This window comes from Leuresthes tenuis, unplaced genomic scaffold, assembly GCF_036924035.1.
Source record: "Leuresthes tenuis unplaced genomic scaffold, fLeuTen1.0.hap1 SCAF_91, whole genome shotgun sequence".
In the NCBI taxonomy this organism is placed as follows: Eukaryota; Metazoa; Chordata; class Actinopteri; order Atheriniformes; family Atherinopsidae; genus Leuresthes; species Leuresthes tenuis.
The window spans coordinates 129107-138524 of NW_027325445.1; the positions used below are offsets into that span (position 1 = coordinate 129107).

The following is a 9418-nucleotide window of genomic DNA, read 5'->3' on the forward strand; positions in this document are numbered from 1 at the left end:
AAATGAAAGGTATGACCTTTTAGAAGATATACAGCTTTACATGCTAGGGCAAGTACCTTTAGTTGTAGGAGGGGATTTTAACTGTATCTTGAGCAGGAAAGATAGAAAAAGAGCAGGGGTAGATTTTAAAGTGGATAAGACTTCGATTTTACTTCAGGGCATATGCAGGGATTTTAAGCTTACTGACTGTTTTAAAACCATGCATCCCAGAGAGGAGGGCTTCACCTGGTTTAGTCATGATGGCACCAGAGCCTCTCGCATTGATTATTTCTTTACTAGAGATTGCCCACCCACTGATGTTAGATTAACCCCTGTTTTCTTTTCAGACCACCTTATGCTCTCCTGCACCCTTTCACCCCCTTCTGGTGTGACGGTAGGAAGTGGTCTGTGGAAACTCAACTGTTCCCTGTTGGAGGATGAAATCATAGTCAGTCAGTACAGGGAATGTTATAAAGAGTGGCAGACCCTTCAAGACCTCTACGAAACACATGCACAATGGTGGGAAATGGTGAAGGAAATGACCCAGACTTTTTTTAAACAGCAAGGTAAACGTAAAAAAAGGAAAGAGAATAGATGTATGATGGGACTACATAAACGCTTACAGCGCTACTTTAAACTAAATCAGTGTGGCATAGACTTTAAAGAAGATATCAAAGATGTCAAAAAGGAAATGTCAGTTTTAGCAGAAATAAAGAGTAAAGGAATTTTTGTAAGAAGCAGGGAGCAGGAAATTGAGGAAGGTGAAAAAGAAAGAAAGTTATAAATAAAAAGGAGTGTATTCAAAATCTAAAAAGAGAAGATGGGTTTTTAACAAAATCCACACAAGAGATGATTGAAACTGTACATACCTTTTATAGTAACATGTACAAAGAGAAACCAGTGCACTTGGAAACATCGGCAGAAATCTTAAAATTCGTTGACAAAACCGTAAAAGAGAATGCACACTTGACACAGAATTTTACTGCTTTAGAGTTTAAAAAATGCCTAACAGGTTTTAAGAGAAGTCGAGCTCCGGGTTTAGACGGGCTTCCTGCAGAATTCTATCTGACCTATTGGGACCTTTTATCATCAGACATTTTAGATGTTTTTAAAGATTTTGAAAAACTCGACCGACTGCCTGACAGTTTTAGAGTGGGAATAGTGACTCTACTTTATAAAAAAAATGATAAGACTGACCTAAAGAATTGGAGGCCCATCACACTTTTAAACTTTGACTGTAAACTTTTTAGCAAGGTTTTAGCGACACGGATGTCCTCTGTTTTAGAGGAGGTAATTCACCCAGACCAAGCTTGTGCCATCTCAGGGAGACAACTCACCGACAGCCTCGTACTGATTCGAGACATCATTGATTACGCTAGAGACAGAAACACCCGGCTTGTCATCTTAAATTTAGACTTTGAAAAAGCATTTGATCGGGTCTCGCATCAATATCTCTTTCAGGTGTTGCAGCCATCGAAAAGGGCCCGATTGTTCCTACTTGGTGAGCTTTGCTTGGTTGAGACGCTTGCCCCCCCCCCCTGCTCCTCGGCTGACCAAGTAGAAACAATCTATTCGATGGCTGCCTTGTCTTTTACTCTGTGCAAAAGACAAGGCAGCCACAAACACCACGGGAACACCGTATTGAGGCTTTGTTCTGACCACTCATTCGGTGTCGCGTTTCTTTCAAGCAATTCTCCCGGTTAGCCCGCACTCGGCTCGCTCCCAGAGCCGTGTTAAAGTCCACTTCGCATTCACTCTCTTTTCTCAGCAGATTAAAATAAAGTTTCATCTTGGGCTCCCTGAAACTTCCATCCTGCACCGCTGTTTGCTTTTTCACAAGAGCAGAGGAGAGCGCACCGTTCCCAGCGGCACTGCAGTACCGGGTCGAGGCTTGGAGTGAACGGAGCAAGCTTCTTTTTCAACTCCTATTCTTAAAAATCCATTTAATATCTTGTCCTCGTATAGAGGACATATTAAACTGATAAGAACAGATACTACACTTGATCTTAGCCAAAAGGCCGAGAAGCGATAACTGTCCACTGTTTCAGGTCCGAGGGCCCTTGCTGGCACAATGCGCACTTGTAGCAGTGTTCTTTTTATGGCCATAGGTGGCCAGAGTGTCACGTTGCACCTCCGCCAACCCGCTGCACTGAGCACTCTTCAGCCCTTTTAAATGGTATAACTTTGCACTCCCGCATGCTCCAGCAAGCACCATTCAAGCAACAACTTTGCACTCCAGCTTCGAACATCGGCACAGTCGCAACAAGTAAGGCGACTCTACTCAGAGAAGTCACTCTGCAAAGTAGCAAGATTTCTTTTGCACAGACAGAAAGGGCTTCACCCGCAAAGGTAAAGCCTGCCAATAATAGAAACAACTCATTAGTGCTGCTCTCCACGGAAGTCTTTAGTAAAAGGCGAAAGACTTGTATGTTATGAAGAGAAACCAGAGTACGATTATCCGTCACTGCGGGAGCAGGGCATCAGGCTAGTTGGCATAGCCACCTTCCCCATGGTGAGCTTTGCTTGGTTGAGACGCTTGCCCCCCCCCCCCCTTGCTCCTCGGCTGACCAAGTAGGAACAATCGGGCCCTATTCGATGGCTGCCTTGTCTTTTACTCTATGCAAAAGACAAGGCAGCAATAAAAACACCACGAGAATCCCGTATTGAGGCTTTGTTCTGACCACTCATTCGGTGTCGCGTTTCTTTCAAGCAATTCTCCCGGTTAGCCGACACTCGGCTCGCTCCCATAGCCGTGTTAAAGTCTACTTCGCATTCACTCTCTTTTCTCTGCAGACTCTTGGGATTTTATCTATAAAATGAATTCCTTCACTCAAACTATGTTAAAACTGCTTTGTCGTTCATATTTACCATGTCTAGAAAGATTTAAACAAAAAAAACAACGTTGTACTTTGCAGTAAAAGAAAGAGCAAATCTAAAGTTTCAGGAATCCAAGAATAAGCTTACTTTCATGAGTGCTTCACGATTTCGGATTTTGCTATAAAATTAATTCCTTCACTCAAACTAAATTAAAACTGCTAAACCGCTAATCTGTTACATGTAAGGCAGATGTCAAATTCACCGAAATAGGATCTAAGGGTATTCGGCCAATCGAGCTGTAGCAGCTTCGGTAAAAGAGTATAAGTTGAAGAGTTTGTGAATAAAGGTGTGCGCACACATAGTGAGCTGTAGGAAAATAGGCAGGGAGCAATGCCGGCTGGGGTATATGTTCTTGTATGTTGTCTGACTGTTTGATTTGAATGTGTTGTGTAAGTGTCCTGTTGAATGTTACATGTTTGGGCTTTGACACGCTTCACTGTGGTTGTTAACTGCGTGGTGTGTCCTGAAATGTTATATGTTTGGGCTGTGTGACATGCTTAATGCTTGTCAGTAGCTACCCACTTATTCATATATAGCAACTGACAACATAAGAAGTCTGGACATACTTTGATAGTAGTTGTAGAAGTATCCTTAATGATAATAGATAAACTAATTCATAGTGATAGAACAGTAGATGAACAGGTGCCTGCACGTCTCACGAAAATAAAATGGGTGTATGATTGCTGACAGCAGAGCAATACTGCCAAACTTATGAGTTCTTGTGGCAAACTTGATTCAGTGTCTTGACGTGTATACGCTGTTTCGCTGACTTGATTGTCACAAGAAACAAAGTGTGTTTGATAAGATCCGACCATTTTATTACGGGAGGATCAGTATGTATGGATTCTGATGTGACTGATAAACCCATTCGTATCTTAAGCATAATCTAATACGTGAGACAACGCCCTGGCACACGATAAAAAAAAAAAAAGAGAGAGAGCGGTTTTGTGTCCCCACAGTCCATAATGTAGAAAAGAGAGAAAAAAGCCTTTCTGATTTGGTGTGTGTGCTCATAGTGCAGAGTGTAGAGAAAAGAGAGAAAAGAAAGCCGTTTTGGTGTCACGGGTATTGTGACTTACACACACACATTTCTGAATTGAGAAAAGAAATTATTTTAGAGGAAGCAGTAGAGTTTAGATCCCACATTTGTTGATAGGCATTCATTTATTTCTTCACTTCTGATGAAGTTTCAACAATAAACAACAAACTTTGTATTATGAGAAAGAACCAGACTCATTCTTCAGGAATCCGAAAATAAGCACGAATTCAGATTCTCCTATAAAACGAATTAATTAACTCAAACCAAGTTAAGACTGCTTTGTCCTTCATATTTATTCATGTCTAATCAAGTTTCAACGATAAACAACGTTGTACTTTGTAGAATGAGAAAGAACTTCTTCAGCAATAAGCATCTCTCGACATATGACGAAATACAGATTTTGCTATAAAATTAATTTCTTCTATCAGCGTGACTTAAAACTGTTTGTCCTCCTTATTTATCCACTTCAAATCAAGTTTCAACAATTAAAAAAAATTGTAGTTTGAGAAAGAACAACTTAATCTTCAGCAATCAGTATAAAAAGAGGGTAACAAAAGGTGCAAATGCCAACCATACATCACTAAAAGGTGGAGCGGAAGTATTCAGCTGCAAGTAGGTGTGAATGTTCTACCATAATTTGTAAAAAGTGGGTAAGAAAAGGTTCGAATGCCCGACTAAATATTAACAAAAGCGGGAGGAGAGGTCTTCGGATGAGAGTGGGTGAGAATTTCCTACCATACAAGTATGGTGGAGAGGAAGCTGTGATTGGCCGACAATAGTAAAAAGCAGGTGAGAAAAGGTGCGAATGTCAAAACATACATGATCAAAACAGGGAGCGGAGGTGTTTGGCTGCGACAAGGTGTGAATGTCCAACCATAATTAATTAAAAACGGGCAACAAGTAGGTTCGAATGCCCAACCATACATCATCAAAAGCAGGAGTGGATGTGTTTGGCTTCAAGAAGGTATGAATGTCCATCAATAATTGCTATAAAACATGAAAGAAAATTTTCGAATATCAAACCGCACATAATCATAAGCGGGAGAGGAGGTGTTCCGCTGCAAGAAGGTGTGAATATCCACCCATAATTACTGAAAAATGGGTAAGAAAAGGTGCGAATGCCCAACCATACATCATCAAAAGCAGGAGTGGATGTGTTCGGCTACAAGAAGGTTTGAATGTCCGACCATAGTTTGTAAAAAGCGGGTAAGAACAGGTTTGTATGCCCGACTGTACACAATCAAAAGAGGGAGCGGAGTTGTTCAGCTACAAGAAGGTGTGAAAGTCCGACCATGGTTTGTAAAAAGCGGGTAAGAACACGTTCGTATGCCCGAATATACACCATCAAATGCGGGAGAGGAGGTGTTCGGCTGTGAGTAGGTGTGAATCTCCAACCATAATTGCTGAAAAATGTGTTAGAAAAGGTAAGAATGCCGGTCCATACATCATCAAAAGCGGGAGAGATGGTGTTCGGCTGCAAGTAGGTGTGAATGTCCAGCCATAATTACTCACAAATGGGTAAGAAAAGGTAGTATTGCCAGACCATACATGATCAAAGCAGGGAGCGGAGGTGGTTAAGCTGCAAGAAGGTGTTAATGTCCGACTAAAGTTTGTAAAAAACGGGTAAGAAAAGGTGCGAATGCCCGACAATGTATGATCAAAAGAGGGAGCGGAGGTTTTCGGCTGAAAGAAGGTCTGAATGTCCAACCATAATTTGTAAAAACCGGGGAAGAAAAGGCTCGAAAGCCCGACTATACACCATCAAAAGCTGGAGCGGAGGTGTTCAGCTGCAAGAAGGTCTGAATGTCCATCAATAATTGCTAGAAAACATGAAAGAGAATTTTCAAATATCAAACCGCACATGATAATTAGCGGGAGAGGAGGTGTTCAGCTGCAAGAAGGTGTGAATGTCCACCCATAATTACTGAAAAATGGGTAAGAAAAGGTGCGAATTCCCAACCATACATCATCAAATGCACGAGTGGATGTGTTCGGCTACAAGAAGGTTTGAATGTCCGACCATAGTTTGTAAAAAGCGGGTAAGAAAAGGTTCGAATGCCCAAACATACACCATCAAAAGAGGGAGCGGAGGTGTTCCGCTGTAAGAAGGTGTGAATGTCCGACCATAGTTGGTAAAAAGCGGGTAAGAAAAGGTTAAAATACCTGACTGTACACAATCAATAGCGGGAGCGGAGTTGTTCGGCTACTAAAAGGTGTGAAAGTCCGACCCTGGTTTTAAAAAGTGGGTAAGAAAAGGTTCGAATGCCCGAACATACACCATCAAAAGAGGTAGCGGAGGTGTTCCGCTGTAAGACGGTGTGAATTTCCGATCATAGTTGGTAAAAAGCGGGTAAGAAAAGGTTAAAATACCCGACTGTACACAATCAAAAGAGGGAGCGGAGTTGTTCAGCTACAAGAAGGTATGAAAGTCCAACCATGGTTTGTAAAAAGCGGGTGAGAGAAGGTTCGAATACCCGAATATATACCATCAAAAGCGGAAGCGGAGGTGTTCGGCTGCAAGAAGGTGTGAACGTCCGACCAAAGTTTGTAAAAAGCAGTTAAGAAAAGGTTTGAATATCCAACCGAACATAATCAAAAGCGGGAGCAGAGCTGTTCGACTGCAAGTAGGTGTGAATGTCAGATCATAATTGCTGAAAAATGTGATAGAAAAGACTAGATTGCCGGACAATACATCATCAAAAGCGGGAGAGGTGGTTTTTCGGCTGCAAGTAGGTGTGAATGTCCAGCCATAATTACTCACAAACAGGGGAAGAAAAGGTAGTATTTCCAGACCACACATGATCAAAACAGGGAATGGAGGTGGTTCAGCTGCAATGTGTGAATGTCTGACTAAAGTTTGTAAAAACCGTGTAAGACAAGGGGCGAATGCCCGACAATGTATGATCAAAAGAGGGAGCGGAGGTTTTCGGCTGCAAGGACTGAATGTCCAACCACAATTTGTAAAAATCGGGGAAGAAAAGGCTCGAAAGCCCGACTATACACCATCAAAAGCGGGAGCAGAGGTGTTCAGGTGCAAGAAGGTCTGAATGTCCAACCAAAAATTACTGAAAAATGGGTAAGAAAAGGTGCGAATGCCAAATCATACATCATCAAAAGCAGGAGCGGATGTGTTCGGCTACAAGAAGGTTTGAATGTCCAACCATAGTAAGTAATAGGCGGGTAAGAAAAGGCTCGAATGCCCGACTATATACCATCAAAAGCGGAAGCGGAGGTGTTCGGCTGCAAGACGGTGTGAACGTCCGACCAAAGTTTGTAAAAAGCAGTTAAGAAAATGTTCGAATATCCAACCAAACATAATCAAAAGCGGGAGCAGAGCTGTTCGACTGCAAGTAGGTGTGAATATCAGATCATAATTTGCAAAAAGCTGTTGAGAAAGGGTGAGAATGCCCGACTATACACTATCAAATTTGGGAGCGGAGGTGTTCGTCTGTGAGTAGGTGTGAATGTCCGACCATAATTGCTGAAAAATGTGTTAGAAAAGGTAAGAATGCCGGACCATATATCATCAAAAGCGGGAGAGGTTGTGTTCGGCTGCAAGTAGGTGTGAATGTCCAGCCATAATTACTCACAAACGGGTAAGAAAAGGTACTATTGCCAGACCATATATGATCAAAACAGGGAGCGGAGGTTGTTCAGCTGCAAGAAGGTTTGAATGTCCGACTAAAGTTTGTAAAAAGCGGGTAAGACAAGGTGTGAATGCCCGACAATGTATGATCAAAAGAGGAGCGGAGGTTTTCGGCTGCAAGAAGGTCTGAATGTCCACCCATAATTACTGAAAAATGGGTAAGAAAAGGTGCGAAAGCCCAACCGCACATGATCATAAGTGGATGAGAAGGTGTTCGACTGCAAGTAGGTGTGAATGTAAGATCATAATTTGTAAAAAGCGGGTAAGAAAAGGTAAGAATGCCCAACCATAAATTATCAAAAGCGGCAGCAGAGTTTCGGCTGGTATTTATCAATGTCTAGATAGATTTCAACAAAAAACAACGTTGTACTTTGCAGTAAAAGAAAGAGCAAAACTGAAGGATCAGGAATCCGAGAATAAGCTTCTTTTCATGAGTTCTGCACGATTTCGGATTTTATGTATAAAATGAATTCCTTCACTCAAACTAAGTTAACACTGCTTTGTCCTTCATATGTACCCATTTCTACATATATTTCAAGCATAAACTTCCTCATACTACCCTGAATGAGAAAGAACCACACTTGTGATTAAGCCATACGCCCCTTTTGAGGAGTTCTGCATGATTTGGGATTTTATCTATAAAATCAATTCCTTCACTCAAACTATGTTAAAACGGCTTTTACCTTCATATTTATCAATGTCTCGATAGATTTAAACAAAAAACAACGTTGTACTTTGCAATAAAAGAAAGAGCAAATCAAAAGTTTTAGGAATCCGAGAATAAGCTTATTTTCATGAGTTCTGCACGATTTCGGATTTTATGTATAAAATGAATTCATTCACTCAAACCAAGTTAAAACTGCTTTTTCCTTCATATTTATCAATGTTTACATCGACTTCAACAAAGAACAACATTGTATTTTGCAATAGAAGAAAGAGCAAAACTGAAGGATCAGGAATCCGAGAATAAGCTTCTTTTCATACGTTCTGCATGATTTGGGATTTTATGTATAAAATGAATTCCTTCACTCAAACTAAGTTAACACTGCTTTGTCCTTCATATGTACCCATTTCTACATATATTTCAAGCATAAACTTCCTCATACTACCCTGAATGAGAAAGAACCACACTTGTGATTAAGCCATACGCCCCTTTTGAGGAGTTCTGCATGATTTGGGATTTTATCTATAAAATCAATTCCTTCACTCAAACTATGTAAAAACGGCTTTTACCTTCATATTTATCAATGTCTCGATAGATTTAAACAAAAAAACAACGTTGTACTTTGCAGTAAAAGAAAGAGCCAATCAAAAGTTTTAGGAATCCGAGAATAAGCTTATTTTCATGAGTTCTGCACGATTTCGGATTTTATGTATAAAATGAATTCATTCACTCAAACCAAGTTAAAACTGCTTTTTCCTTCATATTTATCAATGTCTAGATCGACTTCAACAAAGAACAACATTGTATTTTGCAGTAGAAGAAAGAGCAACACTGAAGGATCAGGAATCCGAGAATAAGCTTATTTTCTTATGGGCAAGTGGGAACTGCTTTGTCCTTCATATTTATCAATGTGTAGATGGATTTCAACTTCTTCTACTGCAAAGTCCAATGTTTTTCTTTGTTGAAGTCGATCTAGACATTGATGAATATGGAAGGACAAAGCAGTTTTAACTTGGTTTGAGCAAAGCAATTCATTTTATAGCAAAATCCGAAATCGTGCAGAACTCATGAAAGCAGGCTTATACTCGGATTCCTGAAACTTTAGATTTGCTCTTTCTTTTACTGCAAAGTACAACGTTGTTTTTTTGTTTAAATATTTCTAGACATGGTAAATATGAAGGACAAATCAGTTTTAACATAGTTTGAGTGAAGT

The 9418-nt window shown here is 40.6% G+C and overlaps 2 non-coding genes across 2 annotated transcripts; both read right to left on the reverse strand.

Moving 5' to 3' along the window:
* Nucleotides 1–1825: 1825 nt before the first annotated feature.
* Nucleotides 1826–2009, reverse strand: LOC140286426 (U2 spliceosomal RNA). The gene has a single exon (XR_011911239.1). It is a non-coding gene; the product is annotated as a U2 spliceosomal RNA (small nuclear RNA).
* A 308-nt stretch (nt 2010–2317) lies between these two features.
* On the reverse strand, nt 2318–2431 carry LOC140286412 (U5 spliceosomal RNA). Its single transcript, XR_011911229.1, has one exon. It is a non-coding gene; the product is annotated as a U5 spliceosomal RNA (small nuclear RNA).
* Nucleotides 2432–9418: the final 6987 nt, after the last annotated feature.